Below are 22,949 nucleotides of genomic sequence, written 5' to 3' on the forward strand. Positions count from 1 at the left end.
CATATGGAAAATGACTGAATAAACTAGTTTTATACTCACTGGGTTTTAGAAGAATGGGGGTGGATCACATAGATACATATAAAATTCTGTTAGCACTAGATAGGTTATATGCAGGAAGGAATTTCCTAGTGTTGGGGAAGATGAGGACAAGGAGTAACACTCTAAGGATAAGGGTTAAGCCATTTAGGTTTGAGATGAGGAGTAATTTTTTCTCTCATAGAGTTTGTAAATTTGTGGAACTCCCAAATGCATAAGGTTGTTCACACCAGCTTGCTAGATATTTTCAAAAGTAAGTGTGTTTCAAAAGAGCCACCATTATCTCAGTACTAAGGAAAACAACAGTAATAGGCCTCAATGATAACCACCCAGTGGCACAGACCATTATGAAATGCTTTGAGCATCTGGTGATGGAATGCATCAAAGCACACCTCCCAGAGACCCAGGACCCATTTCAATTTGCTACAAATGGAACCATTCCACTGATAATAATGCTATAGTCTTGTCCCTATGCTATTTCCTGTTCCACCTGGAGAACGACGCCTCATGTGCCAGGCTGCTGTTCATGGACTTCAGCTCGGTGTTCAATACGATCATATTCCAGAGGTTCATGGAGAAGCTGTCCTCTCTGGACTTAACAACCTGAGTTTCAATGAGGACAAGGTTAAGGAGATGATTGTGGACTTCAGGATAACAAGGAACGACCACCCTCCTCTACACATTAATAGCTCAGTAGTGGAGAGTAAAGAGAGCATTAGTTCCTCAGGGTCAATTTAAGTAGTGACCTATCCTGGACATACACCATCTCCCCTCTTGTCATGAAACCACAGCAGCGACTTCACTTCCTGAGTAAACAAGGCCACAATTCTTTAACTTTCTACAGGAGCTCTATTGAGAGCACCCTTGCCAGCTACACAGTGTGCTAAAACAACTCTCTGACTTTAATATTTAAGAAACCCCTTTCCTTTTCTTCCCTTTTTTCTTTACATTTAGAAGAGATTATTTAGTTACCTTATCTGGAATTTATTTCAATAATAAATATGAACCAAAGTTTTTCTAAATGAATTACTACTATATATGATTTTTTATACAATATAATGTATAATTTGCTTACAATTCATGTTCTGTATTTTATTGTATTAAAATTTATGATTATTGTTTGTTCAATGTGTGGGATGTAATATTTCTTTCTTCCAAACCAATAAAAATATATTAAAATAAAAAAGAATATTTATTTTAATATATGTACTGCATATATGTATTGGTTGTATATGTGTTATGACTGTTGACATCTTTTGCAGTGTTCTACACCATGGACAGGAGAACAGTTTTGTTGGGACAAAAAACTTGATCACAGTGGATGCTTTGATGAGGAAAATGTTTAAGCTTGTCAGCATTCTAAAAGTTGTTAATGAGTTTTTCTATGAATATTTCTTTGGCTTGGCTTCGCTGATGAAGATTTATGGAGGGGGTAAATGTCCACGTCAGCTGCAGGCTCGTTTGTGGCTGACAATCCGATGCGGGACAGGCAGACACGGTTGCAGCGGTTGCAGGGGAAAATTGGTTGGTTGGGGTTGGGTGTTGGGTTTTTCCTCCTTTGCCTTTTGTCAGTGAGGTGGGCTCTGCGGTCTTCTTCAAAGGAGGTTGCTGCCCGCCGAACTGTGAGGCGCCAAGATGCACGGTTTGAGGCGATATCAGCCCACTGGCGGTGGTCAATGTGGCAGGCACCAAGAGATTTCTTTAGGCAGTCCTTGTATCTCTTCTTTGGTGCACCTCTGTCACGGTGGCCAGTGGAGAGCTCGCCATATAACACGATCTTGGGAAGGCGATGGTCCTCCATTCTGGAGACGTGACGCACCCAGCGCAGCTGGATCTTCAGCAGTGTGGACTCAATGCTGTCAACCTCTGCCATCTCGAGTACTTCGACGTTAGGGATGAAGTCGCTCCAATGAATGTTGAGGATGGAGCGGAGACAACGCTGGTGGAAGCGTTCTAGGAGCCGTAGGTGATGCCGGTAGAGGACCCATGATTTGGAGCCGAACAGGAGTGTGGGTATGACAACGGCTCTGTATACGCTTATCTTTGTGAGGTTTTTCAGTTGGTTGTTTTTCCAGACTCTTTTGTGTAGTCTTCCAAAGGCGCTATTTGCCTTGGCGAGTCTGTTGTCTATCTCGTTGTATCCTATCTTATCTTATAGGAGCTGTCTTGTTATCTGTACAATGACCTATGACATTATTTGACCTTGTCAAGAAGAGAACACTGATCTAATTGTATGAACAAATTTTCCAGCATTTCTTTTCACTTTTCAACATACTATATATACATATCTATATATAGATATATATATATCTATCTATATATATATAGATAGATATATATATATCTATATATATACATATATATTTATATCAGCAATATCATTGTGTTCCCACAGCATCCTGGGATGGGTATATTCATCAGCTTTGATTCACTTTGAGTTATTCCTTCTCGCTGAAGGCATGGTTTCATTGTAATATGAGAAACAAGACAATAAAGTTATGTGTTGACTGAAGAAAAGCCATTAGACATCACTTGGCATGGCAGCAGACTGTTCTATTGCCAGGAAGAGCTTTTGTTGCAATCAGTTCAGTCATCAACCCTTAATAAAGAACAAGTCTATAAGGAAATACTCAAAATGCAACCATAGAAGGAGAAACAGTTAAATTTGAGGTCAAAGGCCCTTTTGCAGCATCAAAATAGAGAGAAAACATCAGGATTTTTTTTATTCTCAGTTAGACGGACAGGATGAGGTAGAGAGGACAAAAGCAACATCTGTGACTTGCAATAAAAGGCAAAATTTGGTGAACACAACTGAAGGTTACTAAACTGAAATGCTCGGATTGTTGCTTTGTTCGGATTACAGTTTAATGCTGGCAATGAAAGATAGATAGCAATTTCCTGGCAATGAACCCTGAAATGAACAGAAAGGCAGAATTGAAACAGAAGACATGTTTTGATGAATAAAAACAATTTTTCAGAGAGCAGAAGAGTTAAAGTTACCAGATCAATAAGCAATGGGACTCTCAAAGGGCCTTGGTGAGGTAATATGAATCAGTTGTCTTGAAAAGGTACTTAATTTTAATCAGATATTATATCAGAAATGCCAGCAAGAGACATACCTGAAGGTTTTGAACTCATGTGCATTGATGAATCTATTTCTGATGTTGATACAGTGTCAACCACTATTCAAGAGACACTGCATGTGAATCATGTTGCTCAGGATCAGGTATAATACACATTCAACCTGAATAGAAAAGTGCGATAAAAGCATAAATATTTAAAGAATACATGATTTTTTTCCAACCTGAAGTAATTGTATATAGTAAGTATTGTAGGGAATGTAGTTACATCACCAGATTTATATGCAATTAAACATTGCTTCTGAAAATAGAATAAACAATCTTGCTCTAAGCCTCTTTGCAGTTGGAACAGGCCAGAACCCCAGCAATTTGTAAGGTCCTCTGTGCTACACATAAAATGTATTATTTGATCTCCCTCCTTTCATGTGATACATTGTATGACTTTCTCTGCACCCACTCTTCTCTTCATACCATCAACAAACATTCAAGGAGAATTGTGGCCATAAACCAGTTGTTACATCTTTATGATTTACCTCATATTTGTCATGTGTTTAATGTAAAGGGCATACTGGTAAGGTAGGCCTTGAAATCTTTGAGCCAGACATTGATTTGATATTGCACAGTATCTATGAACAGCTAAATGCTTAAAGGTCAAACAGAAAACCTTACCACTACAATTGCTTGTCTAAACCAATGCAGGCACATTCATACTCACTGAGTCTTCAAAAAGCACAAGAATGATCTTCCATCAATCTTAGATTTGCATAACAGATTTTTTTTCTATTTTTTCTTTTCTTTTTTTTAAATATAGAACGCTTACGAATTTGCATGTCATCCTCACACACGGCCATGTTAATCTTCTCTGTATCATTCCAATTTTAGTTTATGTACTGTGACCACACAACAGATTTATTAAAAGCAGCAGTTGGTGAAAATGAAAAAAAAAATCATTTGATCACACAATTTGAACTACTTGAGCCTGGGCCAATATGTGAGTTTTGATCTGTATGACAAACTCTCCACTCTCCATTATGCCAAGAATAATTGAAATGCTCGATACACACTGTCTGTTTCCTTTTAAATTCCCAATGCATAAACTTTGATGTCTTGCATCACTACTTCACGGGTATCAGGCCTTTGCAGGTGGTTGTGGTTTCAGATGTCAATTCTCCTCACTTCTTCCTTAAAATTTTCTTTGTGGAAGAACTTCTGTATCTCCCCTATGTCTCAAGTTACCAATTATTCCTGATGTGGCCTGTAAAATGACTTGAAACATTTTTCACTGTAACAGGTACAGTATTAGAGGTAATTGGATGTTTTGCAACAGACCACTGACAACACAAATGTTATGCAGTCGAAATCATAAGCTTGAAATTGAACTTCTGACATAAATGCAGAAAATGGGAGAAGCTCATATACTTTACTTACAGACAATCCAGTACTCCTTGTTCCTGCATGCTAATCAACAAAAATAGTTAATCTCTGATGGTTAGTAAGAGATTCTAAATTTAGTTGATTTGAACCTAGCCGCAGTGAAAATACATTTATATACAAAGATTTTGATAATTCACTGGGCATCAAATCAAACTGTGCTTGTCACAGTTTTATATGAATATTCGATTTGAACTTCATGTCTATAATATTAATGTAAGACACACACTTCTTCTGGAGTCAGAATGTAAGCCAATGCTTTGAGTACAAAGATGTGTTGAAACATGAGAGACTGATAGTGCACAGTAGAGAATGGAATCACATTAGTAAAGATGGCCATCATTGCACCATGCAGTGTGGAATCTCAGCAAGAATATTATTCAGCTTTACCTCAACCAGTTTAGTGTCTGGGCTCTTTGACTGGAGTGCGAAGTGTTGAACAAATTCACCAAGATTCAAAAGCTCCAACAAGCATTCAGAATGTATCCAGAAAAGCAGTCAGCCAGATGACGATATTTAGAGACAGCAACCTTAAAATATTATCCTTTTATATTCAATAAAACATGCTTCATAGCCACAATCTTTCCAATACAGTATTCCAATCTACTGATTCTTAATCATTTCTATGCAATAAACTAAACCACTGCTGACAATAATCATTACTAAACTGAAAATGAGGCCTGTGACCCCTTCAACTATCAATAGGGAGAAGTGGTAACAGATCTGCATTTTTATATGATAATGTCTGAAGGCTTGAAAATGAAGAGAAGAGGCTAACATTTACCAAGCAGGAGGTAGGGGAGACCATAAGACATAGGACGAGAAATACACTATTCAGCCCATCGTGTTTTCCCCGCCATTTAATCATGACCTGATCTTTTTTTTCCACAGTCCCACTACCCAGCCTTCTCCCCATAACCTGTGATGCCCTGGTTAATCAGGAACCTATCAATCTCTGCCTTACATACACCCATTGTCCTGGCCTCCACAAAGTCCAGTTGCTACAAATTCAATGGATTTACCATCCTATGACAAAAAATCTTTCTCTACACCTCTGTTCTAAGCAGACGCCCTTCAATTCTGAAGTTGTCCTCTTGTCCTAGACTCTCTCATCGTGAGAAGCAGTAAAAAAATACAGTAAATGTTGGAGAAACTCAGCTGATCTCGCAGTATCCATAGGAGGTAAAGATATATTACAGCTTTTTTTGGGCCTGAGCCTTTCTTCAAGGTAGAATCAAAAAGCATGGAAAAAAAGGGAGGGGGAGGAGTCCAGACCCACAAACAAAAGGTGTTAATTTGATATGATAAGAGGAAAGTTGAGAATTGATTTTGGCTCAGTGAAATCAGACAGAGGGAAAAGGAAAGAGAGAGAAAGAGAGAGAGAGAGAGAGAGAGAGAGAGAGAGAGAGAGAGAGAGAGAGAGAGAGAGAGAGAGAGAGAGAGAGAGAGAGAACCAGAGGAAAGGAGACAGGGGTCGAAGTAGGGGAGGAAGATTTAATGGAAACCAGAGAAATAATGTTAATTCCATCTGGATAGAGTGTGTCTAGATAGAAGATGAGGTGTTGTTCTTCCAATTTTCAAGTAGCTTCAGTCTGGCAGTGCATAAGACAATGGACAGAAAGCAATGGAATGGGATGGGGAATTGAAATGGGTGACCACTGGGAGATCCGTGCTACTACAGCAGACAGAGCCACAGAGCTCAAGAAAGTGACCTTCAAGTCTGCAACCATTCTCTCTAATGAAGAAGAGACTACAACAGAGCACTGGATGCAGTAGGTGACCCCTTCAGATTTACATTGAAGTGTTACTTCACTTGGATGGATATTTGAGGCACCGAATGATGGTGAGGGAGGAAGTGTGGGTGCAAGTGGAGCAACTCCTGTAGTCACAGGGGTAGGTGCCAAGGTGACATATGGCGGGGAGGGAGGTGGACAAGAGTGTCATGGAGGGAATAGTCCCTGTGAAAGGCAGAGAGGGGAGGAGATGATGGTGAGATCATGTAGTAGGTGGAGGAAATGGCAGAGAATGATATGTTGGACATGAAGGCTGGTGGGGTAGAAGGTAAGGACAAGGGCACCATCCTATCAGCTGCAAACTTGGCCACAAGGTCATTCATTCCATGATCTAGATCACTAATATACAACATAAAAATTAGCACCCCAACACTGGTCTGTCAATGTTCTGCCAACAGTAGTATGTTTCTTATTGTTCCATGAGCTCTTATCTTGCTAAGTAGCCTCATGTATGGCACCTTGTCAAACTCCTTTTGAAAATCTAAATGCACAACATCCACTGTCTCTCCTTTATCTAGTCTGGTTGTCATTTCTTCAAAGAATTCCAGTAGGTTTTCCAAGCCTATTTTGTCATTGCCTCCAACACTTCTGTAACCTCATCCTGGACAAATGACTCCAATATCTTCCCAACAACTACTGTCAGACTAACCAGTCAATAATTTACTTACTCCTTCCCCCTTCACTTCTTGAATTGTGAGGTTACATTTTCGATTTTCCACTCCTCTGGAACCATATCAGAATCTATTTATTCCTGAAAAGTTGTTATCAATGCCTCCACAGTCACTATTACTACTTCTTCAGAACCCGAGGATGTAATCCATCTGGTTGGGTAGACTTATCCACCCTTAGACCATTCAGTTTTCTGACCACATTCTTCCTTGAAATAGTAACTGCACTCACTTCTCTGATACCCTTTGACATCTGGCACACTGCTAATGCCCTCCATAATGGACTGATGCAAAATACTCATTTAGTTCCTCTGCCATCTCCTTGTCTCCCATTAATATTTCTCCAGTGTCATTTTATAACAGCCTTATATCTACTCTCACCTCTCTTTTGCTCTTTATATTCTTGAATAAGCTTTTTCTATTCTCTAATATTATTTGCTATATAATTCATCTTTTCCCTCCTTATGAGCTTTTTAGTTACCTTATGCATGTTTTAAAAACTTCCTAATCTTCTACTTTCCCACTAATTTTTGCATGCTTGTATGCCCTCTTTTTTTACTTTCACATTGGCTTTGACTTCCCTTGTTAGCCATGATTCTGACATTTTTCTATTTGAAAATTTCCTCAATTTTGATAAGTATTTTTCCTGCACCCTCATTATTTCTTGCAGAACCTCTATCCATTGGTGCTCTTTCATCTTCCCTACTAGAGTCTCCTTCCAATCTACTTTGGCCAATTCCTCTTTCGTGCCACTGTAATTCTCTTTACTGAAATACCAGCAGAACTGACTTTAGTTTCTTCTTGTTAAATCTCAAAATGAATCAATCACATTGTGATCACTGTTCCCCCACCCGCTCCCTTTATTGGTTCTTTTACTCCAAGCTCTCTGCTCATCTATGGTGCATTACACAACACCCAATCCAGTACAGATGATCCCCTAGTGGGCTCATCAATAAGAAGTTCAAAAAAACCATCTCATAGGGATTCTACAAATTCTCTCCCTTGAGATTCAATCATAACTTGGTTTTCCCAATCTACTTGCATGTTAAAATCTCCCATGTCTGCCATAATATTTCCCTTCTTATTATTTTCTTTAGCTCATTGAAGAATTTCTCTGTTAAGGGAATTGGTAACGATTGAAATATGTATTGTATCCTTGGGAAGATATTCATTTTAATACAATTTACCCTTCCTATCAGTGTTAGTGGTAAATCTTTCCAATGTTCTAAGTCATCTTGTAATTTCTTCATTAATGGCTGAAAATTTAATTTGTATAGATGGCCTAGATTATTATCTAATCTAATACCTAGGTATAGGATTGCTTGTGTTTGCCATTTAAATGGTGATTCTTTCTTAAACTTTGTGAAATCTGCATTATTCATTGGCATTGCTTCACTTTTATTAAGGAAATTCTTATGGAAAGGGGGGAAAACAAGGGTAGCACTAGATAAATTAACAGAATGGTACAAGCAAGGGAGCTTACAGCTACCAAACTTTAAGAATTATTATAGAGCAGCACAATTAAGATATCTAACAGATTTTTATCAAACAAGGGAAAAACCAGATTGGACCAGGTTAGAGCTAGATAAAATAGGGGAGAAGGTACCAGAACATATACTTTATAAGTGGGATGAAAAACTGGTGCAACATAGAAGTTCAACAGTACTGCACCATCTGCTCAACATTTGAAAGAAGATTCACGTAGAAAGGAAAAAAAAACAAATTACCAACTACCAAAATTATTATTGACGCAAAATCAACTAATCCCTTTCACAATAGATAACCTTTCCTTTAGAGAATGGGAGAGAAAAGGGATCAAAAGAATCAAAAATTGTTTTTTGGGAAGTAATTTATTATCTTTTGAACAAATGAATTACAAATATGGTATAACTCACAGTACAATGTTTGCATACCACCAACTGAAAATCTACTTGAAGGACAAATTGGGAAGCAGGCTGAGGTTTCCAGAAGGAAGCAGCTTTGAATATGTGATTACAGACAGAATAATAATTAAAAGATTTATAACAAACAAGTACATCAAGCTGCAAGAGAAAGAGAATGATGAAATAAGCTGTAAACCCAAACAAAAGTGGGACCAAGATCTAAACATAAAGATAAAAAATGAAAAATGGGAAAAGCTATGCTCCAGAACTATGAGAAATACAGTAAACATGAGGTTACACATGATACAATATAATTGGTTACACAGGCTATATATCACGCCCCAAAAGTTAAATAAATGGGACTCAACAGTATCAGATAGATGTTTTCGCTGTACGAAGGAAATGGGAAAACAGTACATGCAATATGGGCATGTAAGAAAGTGGAAAAGTTTTGGAAAGATCTAAATCAGGTATTAAATAAAATCACAAAAAGCAACATACCAAAAAATCCAGAGATCTTTCTTCTAAGTAATATAAGAAGTAAAGAACTAGGCCTCAAATTGGATGAAGCACAAAAAAGATTTATTATGATAGCCTTAGCTGTAGCAAAAAAATGTATAATGTCAACGTAGAAATCAGAAGAGAGCCTGAGAGTACAGCGATGGTACATAGAAATGAATAAATGTATTCTATTGGAAAAAATAACATACAGATTAAAAAATAGAGTCACAGTATTTGCACAAATTTGGGAACTGTACATGGAACACAACAGAGATGGCCTACCGTGGACCTCCACCACCTAAAATGATAGAATGAGAAGAAGACGAAATGAACTGACCCAGTGAGTAAAAGTAGATGACACAATTTTCTTGTTTATTTTCATTGTGTGATGACATTGTATAATGGGTATATTGTATTGTATATGTGGAACGTTTAATGGGTTTGGAGGGGGGTGGGAAGGAGGGAGGGAAGGGAGGGTGGAAAAAGGGGAGAAAATGCCACTGTGTATATTCAAGATGGAAATGTTTGTTTGTATTCTGGTTAATATGGTTCATAGTGTGAAAAAGTTTTAAAAAAATTAAAAAATATTTCCCTTCTGACAACCTTTTCTTGAAAATGTCAAGAGTGTGAATTTTCTGAAACAAATCCTCATCTAAGGTGGAAACTCGAGAACAAGGATTATGATTCAATGCAGTTGGCTGGAACCCAAAAGAAGTCGGTACAACATGAACAAAGCTTTTCAATGACCAGATTCGAAACTTGTATTCAGGCACCAAGCAAAGGATGGAATGATCTCAGGGTCATCAAGGAAACTTTAATAGTGGCTGTTCAACTTTTACAGCGGCAAAAGGATTAGAATTTCTACTGAGGAGGCAGAGAGAATTTCTCAAATTTACTGCACTTTTATGTAAGATACAGGTATATTAATTTTAGATGATTAAGAGCCTTTAGCATATAATTAATGAAACTCAGTACAATTGACGCTTGTTGACAAAAGTGCATCCTACTCATAAGTGCAATTCCAAAAGTGCTGCAGAGAATGCTCACATTTTTATTTCTCCTGAAATAAGTTTATATTTCCAATTCCAAACCATACATGTCAGAGGTATTGTAAATTGCAGTATTTACAAGAAAGATAGTAGTTCATTCTCCATCACTACCAAATATTTTTTCAATATGAAGCATTTGCCCAATAAATTCAGCTTGCAAATTTTAAATTCTGAATGCAGAATACAACCTACTTTATTACATGTTTAGGACACACAGCTCAAGACATCTTTCTATCTTATGGCTTCTGTACCATGAATTCATTTCTTCATGCCTGGAAAACTGAAAATATGGAACAGGTCTCTCATAACAGTGAATTGGGAAGACATTTTACCTCTGAGATGGCTTACTGTAGAAGTGGACTCTTCTCCCTTCTGCTTGATTGCTCTTGGAAGTGAAAAAAATACTGAACAGTAAGAGGGCTAAAATCTGCATCTGCATTAAACAGTGTTGGATAAAACATTAAGTATTCGAAGAGAGGCCTCAGAGGCAGGGCAGATTAATTTAAAAGATCAGCCTTTCCTTGTCCACAAAGTGGCCAGAAAGCCTATTCCACATTTGGAGATTCCCAGATAGAACTGTAAAACATTAAAGAACACAAAAATGCCCTTAAATAGCCAAGCTATTTAAATTTAAATATAGATGTACGGCACTGTACCAGACCCTATCAGCCCATACTCTGCAAGTACATCCATCAACCTACAACCTCCTACAACCCATAGAACACTACAGCACAGAAAATCAGACATTCAGCCCTTCTAATATGTGCGAATCATCATTCCGCTAGTCCCACTGACTGACACCCATTCGATAATCCTTCAGACCTCTCCCATCCATGTATCTATCCAAATTATTCTTAAAACTTAAGAGTGAACCCTACAGTTACCATGTCTGATGGCAGCTGTCCATAGCCCCACCACTCTCTGAGTGAAGAAGCTCCCCCTAAACCTTTCCTATTTCTCCCTAAAGCCACAACCTCCCATATTTATCTCTCCTAATCTAAGTGGAAACAGCCTACTCGCACTTACTCTGTCTATACCCCTCATCATTTGTAAACCTCTATCAAATCACTCCTCATTCTTCTATGCTCCAAGGAATAAAATCCTAATCTGTCTAATCTTTCCCTGTAACTCAACACCTGAAGACCCAGGAAAATTGTACTAAATCTCTGCACTCTTTCAATCTTACTGATATCCTTCCTTTAGTTTCATGACCAGAACTACACACAATATTCCAGATTTTATCTTACCATAACATCCCAACTCCTGTACTCAGTACTTTGATTTATCAAGGCCAAGATGACAAAAGCTTTCATTACAACCCTGTCTACCTGTGACACCACTTTCAGGGAACTATGTACCTGTATTCTCAGATCCCTTTGTTCCTCCACTCCTTGGAGCCCTACAATTTACTGTGAATGCCCTACCTTGGCTTCTCCTTCCAAAATACAACACCTTACACTTGTCTGAATTAATTTCCACCTGCCATTCACTGGCCCATTTTTTTTTCCAGCTGGTCCATTTCCCTCTACAAGCTTTGAAAGTCTTTCTTGCTGTCCTCAATGCTTCCAATCTTAGTGTCATCAGAAAACTTGCTGATCCAGTTTATCACATTATCATCCAGATCATTGATATAGACACCAAACAACAATGGTCCCAGCACCAATCCCTGAGCACACCACTAATCACAGACCTCCAGTCTGAGAAGCAATCATCCACTACCACTTTCTGACTTCTCCTATTCAGCCAATTTTGAATCCAACTTGCAACCTCTCCATGGATACCTAACATTCTGAACTGACCTCCCATGTGGGACATTGTCAAAGGCCTTACTAAAGTCCATGTAGAGAATATTCACTTTCCTTGTAACCTCCTCCAAAAAAAAACTCTGTAAGGTTCCTTAAACATGACCTACCAGGCACAAAGCCATGCTGACTATCCTTGACCAGCCCTTGGCTGTCCAAATACCTGTATATCCAATCTCGGAATACCCTTCAGTAATTACTCACTACTGACATCAGGCTCAATGGCCTATAATTTCCTGGTTTACTTTTTCAAGCTTTTTTTTAAAACAATTAAACACACGGGCTACCCTTCAATTCTCCGGCACCACTACATTTTTGGAAGGTGGGACAAAACCAGAGCAAGAGGAGGAAACACATGCAGATATGGGGAGAATGTAAAAACTCCATACAGACAGCTCGAGATTCGAACACGGGTTGTTGATATTGTAATAGCATTATACTAAGCAATAGGCTAACCTATTATTCAGCCTAATCCTACTGACCTGCTCCCAGTCAATACCCATCCAATAACTGTCCTAATTTTTATTAAAGGTTAAAACGTAGCCCACATTCACCTTATCTATGGCTCCCATAATCTTGTCTCACCTCTCATTCTTCTTGGCTTCAGAGAGAAAAGATCTAGCCCTAGCTCTGTTAATTTAGCTCAGTGTTGCTTCATGAGGCAAGTTCTCCAATTCAGTCAACATTCTGGAAAAACACCTCTGCCACCCTTTCCAAAGCATCCACATCCTTCCTGTAATGAGGTGACTAGAACTGAACACAATATTTCAAGTGTGGTCTAACCAGAGTTTTATAGATTTGCAACATTATCTCAGGGCTCTTGAACTCAACCCCACCTACTAATGAAGATCACCCTACCATAAGCCTTCTTAACTACCCTATCAAATTGTATGACATACTTGAAGAATCTATGGATTTGGACCCCAAGTTTCCTTCTTCAGTCCTGCCTGTTAGGAGTTTGTACATTCTCCTTATGACTTCATTAGTTTCCTCCGGATACTCTGGTTCCCATCAGCCCTACACTGTGTGTTTAAATTTAAAAATGTTTATAATTTTAAAAAAAATAAAAAATACTCCTGCGGCTTTCTCCATCTGTTGTCTCCAAAGATCAGCAGACCCCCGCCATCAGTTATTCAGATATTTTTCCTGAGGCTTCTGATTCCTTCCTGCACGGCTCCTGGTCTTTTGGACAGAATCTTCTTCGGTCTCCAGCTGTGGCCCAGTCCCAAAGACCAACAACTAGCTAGACTCTCCTCTTAGCTGGTTATGGTCCAGAAAATGTGATGACCATCATTGATTATGTTGTCAACCTTTCCAAGCTGATATTGAGCTCAAAAGTTTAATTCAGCCCTTTACTTCCAAAAGATCCTTTTGGTACTTAATCTGTCCCAAACTATATTTCAAGCAAATTTTAATATTAATACTGTATGTTAATTCAATTGTCCCCGGTCTTGCACTGCCTTTTCTCCTTGGCTTATTTACTAGTTTCTTTTAATATTCTGTTTGGTTCCTTACTTTACAAATGAACTTTATAATTATCATAGATCACAGGTTGGGATGTGAGGAAACTTGGAAGCTGTGGAAGTATTGGTTGACATTGGATATTTGGATGTCTACATCCATGATTATTACCTTCCAGCATTCCTTTCTTTATAAACGAAGGTTAAATGTTTCCTTGAAGTTTGCATGATTGCATTATAAATTACTGTTTCTCATTAAACTTGGAGAGTAAGTCATTTTCTGAATGGAAGATTGGTAACTCTCGAGTTCCTTTTTATTTACATAGAAAGGAAGGAGAAACAGTCTGTGAAGTAGTGAGGAAGTGAAATGCTGTTAGGTTTGCTAAAATCTGTGTTCGGATGATGTTTTAATTAATCCCCACCTTCCAGACAATAAACTGTGGCTCAAGGAAGGATTCTGTGTTACTTCATGTGAAATAAACATGCAGGATCTCATGTGTATTTACAGGAAATGTCTCCTTAAGGAGCTTTGTTAATGTCTGATCCCTTTTTTCTATGAATAATGTTAAAATTTTATTTCACTGTGGAATTCAATAGGATTTCATTCACAGTTTATTGCAAATGTTTTAAATGAATAGAAACACAAGCTTAGATTTTGCCGGTGCTTTTGTGTTTTTTTTTGCACATGTTCAGTTATCATTTCCCTTTCTTTTTCCTTTGTTGACTGAATTAATATTGGAGGAAATAAAATGATCCAAATTCCACAACAACTAGTGCAGTTCAATTAATAACTAGATTTATGTGACAGTTTCTAATTACTGATACAAGATTCTCAAAAATTAAGTAAATCACTGATGGTCAAATTAGGATGGCTATGTCAAATATTAAAAGGCATAGGTTTAAGGTAAGAGGAGGTAAGTTTAAAGGAGAATTACAAATCAAGTTGTTAACACAAGGAGTAGTAGATAGCTGGAATGTATAGCCTTAAGAGGAGGAAGTAACAGATAAGATAGCCACATTTATCAGGCACAAACCAACACAAGAGCAGAAGAGAATAGATAGCTATGGAACGTGCATCTAGCTGGGCTTATTTAGATTGGCATCATGGTTAGTCCTAACACGTTGGGCCAAAGGGCCTGTTTGTGTGTTATACTATTCTCTGGTGTATCTATAAATTAGCAATTTGAACTGTCATTTCAAGAAACTGATGATTAATGAATTCTAAAATTGATGTTTTGAAAAATAGTTGTGGACAACATTGGATGATCTGACATGTTAATTTTCTGAAGGAGATTGATATGAAGAAAGGTTTTTGACTTGTAAAATGAAAGGAGGAATCATGCTTTGTATCTTGATGATGCTTTCTATTCCACTCCACTCTGTTTAATGTAGATGGATTGAGAGATGCTACAGGAGGTAGTGAATTCAGCTCAGAATATAACACAAACTTCCCTTGACTCACTGGACTCCATCTTCATCTTTGACTACCTAGGAAAGACAAACAACTACAAAAGGGCCCATCACAACCCAGATAAATACTCTTCTCCCTCGTCCCATTGGGGAGAAGGCTCAAAAGTCCAAAAGCATACACCAGAGAGCTTAAAAGCATTTTCTTCCCTGCAGCCATCAGGCTCCTGAATGAATCCCACACTAGGGCTTGGTGCTAATTGATGCTCCTTTTTCATTGTACTCCTATTGTCTGTTAATCACACAGCTGTAAGAATAATAGAGATAGGCTGTTTATCTGTTCGCAGACTACTTTGTACTCTGTATATTGTGATAAACATAAGCATAAAGAGAGAAGAGGAATGTGAAGGCCTTGGATAGTGAGCATACTATAGAGAATGTTAATCTCTTATGGTATCTGGAGATCATGAAAGAGATAGTGTTGGGTCTTTCGAAGAGTATTAAGATGGATGAATATGCCAAGTTATTGAAAGAGGCAAATAAGGAGTTTGCTTGGTTCTTGACAAAGATTTTTGTGTTGTCACGAGTAACAGGTGAGGCCCAGCGGCTGGAGAATAGCCAATATCCTATCTTTTTCAAGAAAGGAAGAGGGATAATCAAAGAGATAATGTAATTGAGCCTTACATCAGTGGTATGAAAATTACTGGAAAGGATACTTAAGGATAGGATTTGCACACTTTGGAAAGGCATGGCTAGATTAGGGGCAGTCAGCCTGGCTTTGTGTAGGGCAGGTAATATCATATAAATCTGATTGATCTCTTTGAGGAGTTGACAAAGGTGGTAGACAAGGCTTGGGTAGTAGATATTTTCTACATGTACTTTAGTTAAGCATTGAACAGGATCCTTCAAGGTGGACTGATCCAGAAGGTACAGATGCCGGAGGTCTATGATAAATTGATAGGTTGGATTCAGAACTGTCTGGCCAGAGAATACAAAGGGGTAGTGGTTGAAGGGTCTTATTCAGGCTGAGGCCTATGACCAATTGTGTTCCATAAGACTTAGTATTGGCACCCCTATTTTTCTTTATGTATAAAGACATTTACACACACACTCTATATACATATAAATGACGAGGATGAAAAAGTAGGAGGATGGGTTAGGAAGTTTGCAAATAACACTAAGATTGGTGGAGCTGTGAACAATATAGATGGCTATCAAAAATGCAGAAGAATATCGATAATTGACAGATATGAGCAGAGAAAGGACAGTTTAATCCAGACAATTGTGAGATGTTTGCCTTTTTGAGGCCGATTAATCCAAGGAGCAACTGATGTGTAGAAAGATATGGGGGTTCAGGTCCATAGATCCTTGAAAGTGGCCAAGAGATAAGGAAATTAAATGGCATGGTTGCTTTCATCAAGTGGGGCATTTTTGAATATATAAGTAATATTGCAACTATATAAATATGATTAAGCTGCACTTTGGAGGATTGTGTGCAATACCTAATTTTCACTTGTTTGAGTTACATTTTCATCCGCAATTGCTTTCCCCATTTGGCAGCTAGCACATGTACATGCACTTACAGCAGCCAAACGTTGGTTGGGTCGCACTTGGAGTACTGTGTATATTTCTGTTTGTCCCCATTCCTGGATGGATGTAGAAGTTTTGGAAAGGATACAGAAAAGTTTTAAAATGCATTCTACAAATAAACATAAGGGTGGCATTGATAAGGTAGGCAGTCAGAATTCTTTCTTCCAGGTAAGCAATTGTAAACTAAAGGACATGCATTTAAGGTGAGTTGGGAAAGTTGAAAGGAGATGTACAGGGCAGATTTTTTTTTTTTTGAATGGGTTATTGGTAGTAGTAGTGGAAACAGATCCAATAGGAATGTTTAAGAGATTTCTGGATAGATAGATGAACATGCCAGAATAGAGGGATATATATCAGGTGCAAACAGCAAAGTTTTAGTTTCGCTTGGGCATCATATTCAGCACAGACATGTGGGCCGAAGGGTCTGTTCCTGTACTGTATCGTTCTATGAAGCATATGCTTGCATGTGAAAAGAACAGTTACATCATTAGGTAGCATGTTGCAAATATTTTAACCTGACAGAAGACAATGAATAAGTTGAGGAGGAGATCCATCAAGTGGGGATAACTCACCCTGGTCCTGGTGGGATATTGGCATGCATATTTCAATCAATATCTACAATATTACTCATTATTGTAGTTTGTTGATTAATGCCTGGTCTCTGGTGCTGAAATCTGATCAATTGTAAAATTTAAACCTGAAGGAATATGTTAATAAATTTGAAGATGAACTTAGCCCAGACTCTAACATCAGTTAAATGATCCTGATGTTTCATAGCATATATTGTTAGAATTAAAACAAGGATAAAATAAAGTTGTACAAAAATATTAGAAGTACTTCATGATGGGAATGTTTGGAAGTGGGGAATAATAGTTGAGATAAATCCTTGGAGAAGAAGCATAAAATCATGTACTGATTGTGATCCATTTGTGGCCATTGTGACCTGTATGCTTCATCCATCAGAGAAGGACATAACTGGAACCAATGCCTGAAGAGGGCGCACAAAATCAGTGAACTGGTGCGGACTCAAAAGGCCAACATGGCCTGTTTCCGCTCCGTAAATGGTTATATGGTTATATGGTTAAGGACAATTAATAACAGAAAAGGAAATAGCTACAATGCATGGGGATCTGTCACAGCAATGCAGGAGAAGCCGATTGGAAGTGGCCATCATCATGAGGTTCACTTGGGAATATTCTGCAGTCATGCTTTCAACAAAAATACATAATTCATGGTGCACCAAAATGGACCAATTTTGACCAAAATTCCTATCCCAAGAGGCTATGGGAGCCCAACAAACCTAAAAGTAAGTCCTGGAGAATGCATTTATTCCAACAAGCTTTTTCCAGTTTTTACTGAGTCAGAATTGTATACACATACTTCCATTGTCTCTTCTTCTCTAGGTCTTATTTAATTTAGACATACAACATGTAACAGGCCCTATCAGCTCACAAGCCCATTCTGCCCAGTTATTGTACATCCAGTTGATCTACAAACCAACTCGCCTCCCCCCCCACCCCACCCCACCCCTCCTCCCCAGCTATGTTTTGAATAGTGGGAGAAAACCGGAGCCCCTGGGAAAAACCCATGCACACACAGGGAAAACATACAAACTCCTTAGAGACAGTATGGGATATGAACCCCGGTCCCAATCTCCTGCCACTGTAACAGTGTTGGCCTAACTGTTATGCTAATCACGCAGCACTTATGTGCAATAAAATACTGTAGTTGATGCTCCAGGCATAAAATGATCATGAACCTCTCATGTGTCTCATTTAATACACTAATTGACATGTAAATCAGTTTCTTGGCTGACTTCTTTCCTTGAATTCTTGCTCCCCAGACCACCAAAGAACAGCATGTGTTAGAGGAGAACAAGGAAGGAACAACCCATGTCCTGAATACTTACATAAAAGAAAAAAAACTCTACTTTATTTAGTTGTATTATTACTGATGCCTGAAGTTTGTTGAAGGATTAGTGCACTTACTTCCAAAAAGGTGAACTTCATTGCTCATTCCTTCACAAAGTACCCTGAATTCCATTCACCTGATAAATGTATTTTCCTTGCTTACTTTCAACATTTATACACCTTGTTTCAAAACAATCTGATATATGGAATGTAAAATGGATTCAATCTGAGTTATGAAGTTTAATCTAGAAAGCTTAATCAACCAAAAAATAAGGTGCGTTATATAACAGCATTATTACAGAGCAGCTTGTGCTATGTGTCAGGAATTTATAAAGGAACAGAAGTGGTAAGGTTGATTGTGAATGAAAAGGATAAGCTCATTTTTAGGCATATGGCCATTGATATTTCAACAGGATGTGCAAAATTCAAATTCTAAGCTGATTTCTTTAAGAAATTTCTATGCGTTCATAATAATCATTTAGACCAAGCTGAAAATTTGTTCTTCTGTAAATTGTAGGAAGTGAAAAAAAGCCTCTGTGAAAGTTTTGTGCATGCAGGCACTCAAGAACAAATGCATTTTTTTTAACATTATCAAGCTTTAAGATGAAATGCTGAAAAAAGTATGTCGACTAATTTTTTTTTCTCTTTCCTTGGGGGTATTAAAATGCATGTTCTGCAGTTTTATTTGGTTCAACAAGTTTTTTTTTCCCAGTTTTAGAACTGCCTAAATTAAATGTGAATATTCCTTGCAGACAAAGCTTTCACATATCTGGGAATGTACATGGCTACAACAGTACGATAGGTATGTTGCATTGCTGTAGGCTAAATATCAACCATTTCATTGAATTCCAAGAAATTCTGAAAACCTTGCTGGTTTGTGGGCTAAATCACATGGAGATAGTACTTGAGCATGATATTGATCCTGTATCAGAAAATTCCATATCCATGGTAAGGGAAGCCAAAATAAAAATAAAGGAACATACTCCAATAGATGACTTCACTAGGGGCCAATTTCATCATCTGTCTAAAGTGGGCTATGTATAAATTTAATGTTCCCCTGAAGCTAGGGTAAATTTACTGGGAGCCAATAAATTAGCAACTGGAAATCTCAATGGCCAACTATTTTGAAAATGTTGACCTCTGGACATAATGCAGCTCAGGCATATGGAGATGGAAGTGTTGCTTGAAGAGATTCTGAATAAATGCCTTGGCTAGATCTTTGCTGTTTCTATTTGCCTTTGGGTCCAGTCCTCCTGTTTGTAGTAGTGCTAGAACACCACAACTAAAACAAGGCTTTGAAGCCTTTACTTCATCTTTTCAGCTCCTGTGTTCAGCCTAGCTGCCCTTAACTAAGTAGCAAGAAAATAAGAAGTTAAGTATTTAATGTAGAATGGGGGTTTATTTCTAACATGTTATCCTCAACTCTTGAGCCTGATTCACATTTTGAGTTAAGTCTCTCTAAATGGTCCAACATGATGGTAGTTAAAAGAGGTGTTGCAGAGGTCCAGTGGTACACACTACTTACTTTAAGCATGCCTCCATCATGTGCATGAAACTGATGGTTCAGTTATACAAGAAACTTGAGATGTGCTCATGATGCTGTGTCCTTGAATCACAATTGAAATTTTGCAAAAAAGGGACAAGAAATGTGAATGTCTAACTTACTCTCCTCAGGAGAGTATCTGATTTTCATTTCTTTTTAAACAACGATAAAGAAAACCATCTCTCATTTTTGAACAACTTACAGTAGAATCATGCCTTTAATCTGTTTTCTGATTAACACAAAGAAAAATGTGTGTGCATATTCATACTATTCCTTACAAAACCATCCTTGGAAATCAAAAAAGTGATTTTTATTAGTGTACTGGTTGTGTTTTATTTGGAATATTTCAATTCCATATTCACTCTCTGGCTGCGATTAATGCCGCTTTCAGGGTCCAGAGACCTACTGCCATTTGATCTTATTTATGTTGCAGTGTTAAGTCGACACACATCACTTGCTGAGCCACTCCTGCCGAGACTGCAAATATCTGAAATGTCATCCATTTGATAATGTCAAAGGTTTTTAAATAACAGACATTGCAGCAGAAAACATGCAATTGATGTCTCAGAATATAAAGTCTTACATGAATATATGACTCTGGAAGGAGAAGATCAAGGCTGCTCATTGAACAATCCCAAACCATACTCATTTCTGCACAAATATCTGCATTGACCAGGTCAGGATTGTTTAATAAGAAGGTTCATAATTTTTAAGATGTTGGTAATATTTACTGACACAAAGAAGAAAATCCTTGCTTCTGAAATCCAATTATTTCAATTGATGAACACTAAATTTACAATAAACTAGTCTTGCTCCACTAGCCACGGTCTGGTAAATCTGTCAATTCACAAGGGATTGTAGAGCACTGAATCAGATGCAGTGCACAGCAGTATTCATCTGGTAAGGCCAAATCAATTGTTTCTGAATGTAAATACCACAAAGACTGATTTTTAATCATTCCTTTCTGGCAGCAGCAAGGTAGAAATCGAAGCATTTTACAAAGTATTCATGTCTGCAATCATTTTTAATGCTGTGTTTCATAACTGTTCAGCTTTCAGCAATCTAATGTACTTTGCTAATATTTCAAGACTAAGATTGGGGGATGGATTACAAACCAGCCACAATGTTAGCTTTTTTTTGTAATTATGTAATTTGCATCTATATCTCAAACATTCCCTCCACATCCTGAGAGGTTGGATCCTTTATAATAGTCTTTCAAATATCACATGGATGCATGGTTTAAGGAAGAAACGTGTGGTGTTGACACATCATGATTTATTGATTTAATTATAAAAATTAAATTAGAGAAAGATGTGTAGTGATTGTATTTCTTGCATATATTGTTTTGAACGAGGTGTATTTTGGAACCATTAAAAAAAAAACCACCTCTCCACTTGTTACGTTGAAGAGCCAAGAGGCAGACTGGAAGAAGTCAAAGAAAATTCAAATTTTTAATGTTATTGAATATTTCCTGTATGCTACTTTGGGATAGAAATATTGGTCCACAAATCAAGTGCAACAGGGTTTATCATTCCTTTATGATTCATTTCATTTAGCACATTACAAGACAACCAACATTGTTTTCTTTTGTTCAATAGCATTAGAGTAACAATTACAAGTCCAGTTTGAAGTAAGTTAAGTTGAAATGCAGATGTCATAATGTAGTAAATATGCAACATTGCTGGAGAAACTCAACAGATCCTGCCATAGGAGGCAAAGATATACTAACAATTCAGACCTGAGCACTTTGTCAAGATCTGAGCCAGTTACCTCAACAACCCTTTTCTCATGCTATCCTATTCATATCGATTTCCCCTGAGGCACCCAAATGAGGCTCAAATGTTCATGCCACAACCTCAGATTGTAGTCCTTCTTGTAAACATAAATCTCCTCTCCAGGCCCTAATCCTTCTAGGTGATCTACATCCTGGGCCTTAGTATTAACCCCATCAAAACTCCTTTTCCTTGGTGGCCCATCCCTGATCTCAGACCAAATTTGCTTTCAGATAAAAAGTTAATATGAATAGTGTTTCCTTCCAGGGATCAGAGTTTGAACTATTATTTAATCTGATGCATAATTTATACTGGATTTGGAGGGAAAATGCAAAAGACAGTGTAAATTGACCAAACTGTAAAGTAACTGAAAAATCATGTCTAGCTATCTTTTTAGTCATTTTGGAAATCCAAGAACTGGCCTCACTTAAATTACCACTGGGCTTTCTGCTAACTAAAATTATTATTATTCCCAATTTAAAAAAAAAAGCTTTTGAATATATGGAAGAGGAGACTAGACAACATATTTTTTGTTGCAAGGTTTGGTTCCTGAAAAAAAAAATCAGAGATTATAACAAACAACTTCAGACTGAATTCAAAGATCTTTTCAGATTTGCTGTGTCATGTAGGAAATTGGAGAAACATTAACTAAACTTTTATTGAATTTAACATGCTTGTCACATCATGACGTTGACACATTGCGTTAGTTCAACTGACCTAAAAATGCTTTGGCTCAGATTTTCGTTTGTACTCAACATTGGATGCCTCTTCTGTTCGTGTTCAACAGTAGAAAGCTAGCATTGATGGATTTCAGGTGCCCTGATACTGCTTTTGCAAGATTGCAATGCCCTGGTGAAATCTTTCACTATGTTCATCATTGACTGAATCAAGGTCAGCAGGAAAGGAGTCCACGTACTAATGCAGAAAATGACATAGCAATGACATATAGCACCACTGGCCACATTGACAGAGGTGCACCAAAGAAGAGATACAAGGACTGCCTAAAGAAATCTCTTGGTGCCTG

At 37.7% G+C, this 22,949-nt stretch overlaps 1 pseudogene; it reads right to left on the minus strand.

Moving 5' to 3' along the window:
- Positions 1–3,917: 3,917 nt before the first annotated feature.
- On the minus strand, positions 3,918–4,018 carry LOC138737832 (U6 spliceosomal RNA; annotated as a pseudogene).
- Between the last annotated feature and the right edge of the window lie 18,931 nt (positions 4,019–22,949).

The sequence above is a fragment of the Narcine bancroftii genome, chromosome 6 (assembly GCF_036971445.1).
Source record: "Narcine bancroftii isolate sNarBan1 chromosome 6, sNarBan1.hap1, whole genome shotgun sequence".
Classification (NCBI taxonomy): domain Eukaryota; kingdom Metazoa; phylum Chordata; class Chondrichthyes; order Torpediniformes; family Narcinidae; genus Narcine; species Narcine bancroftii.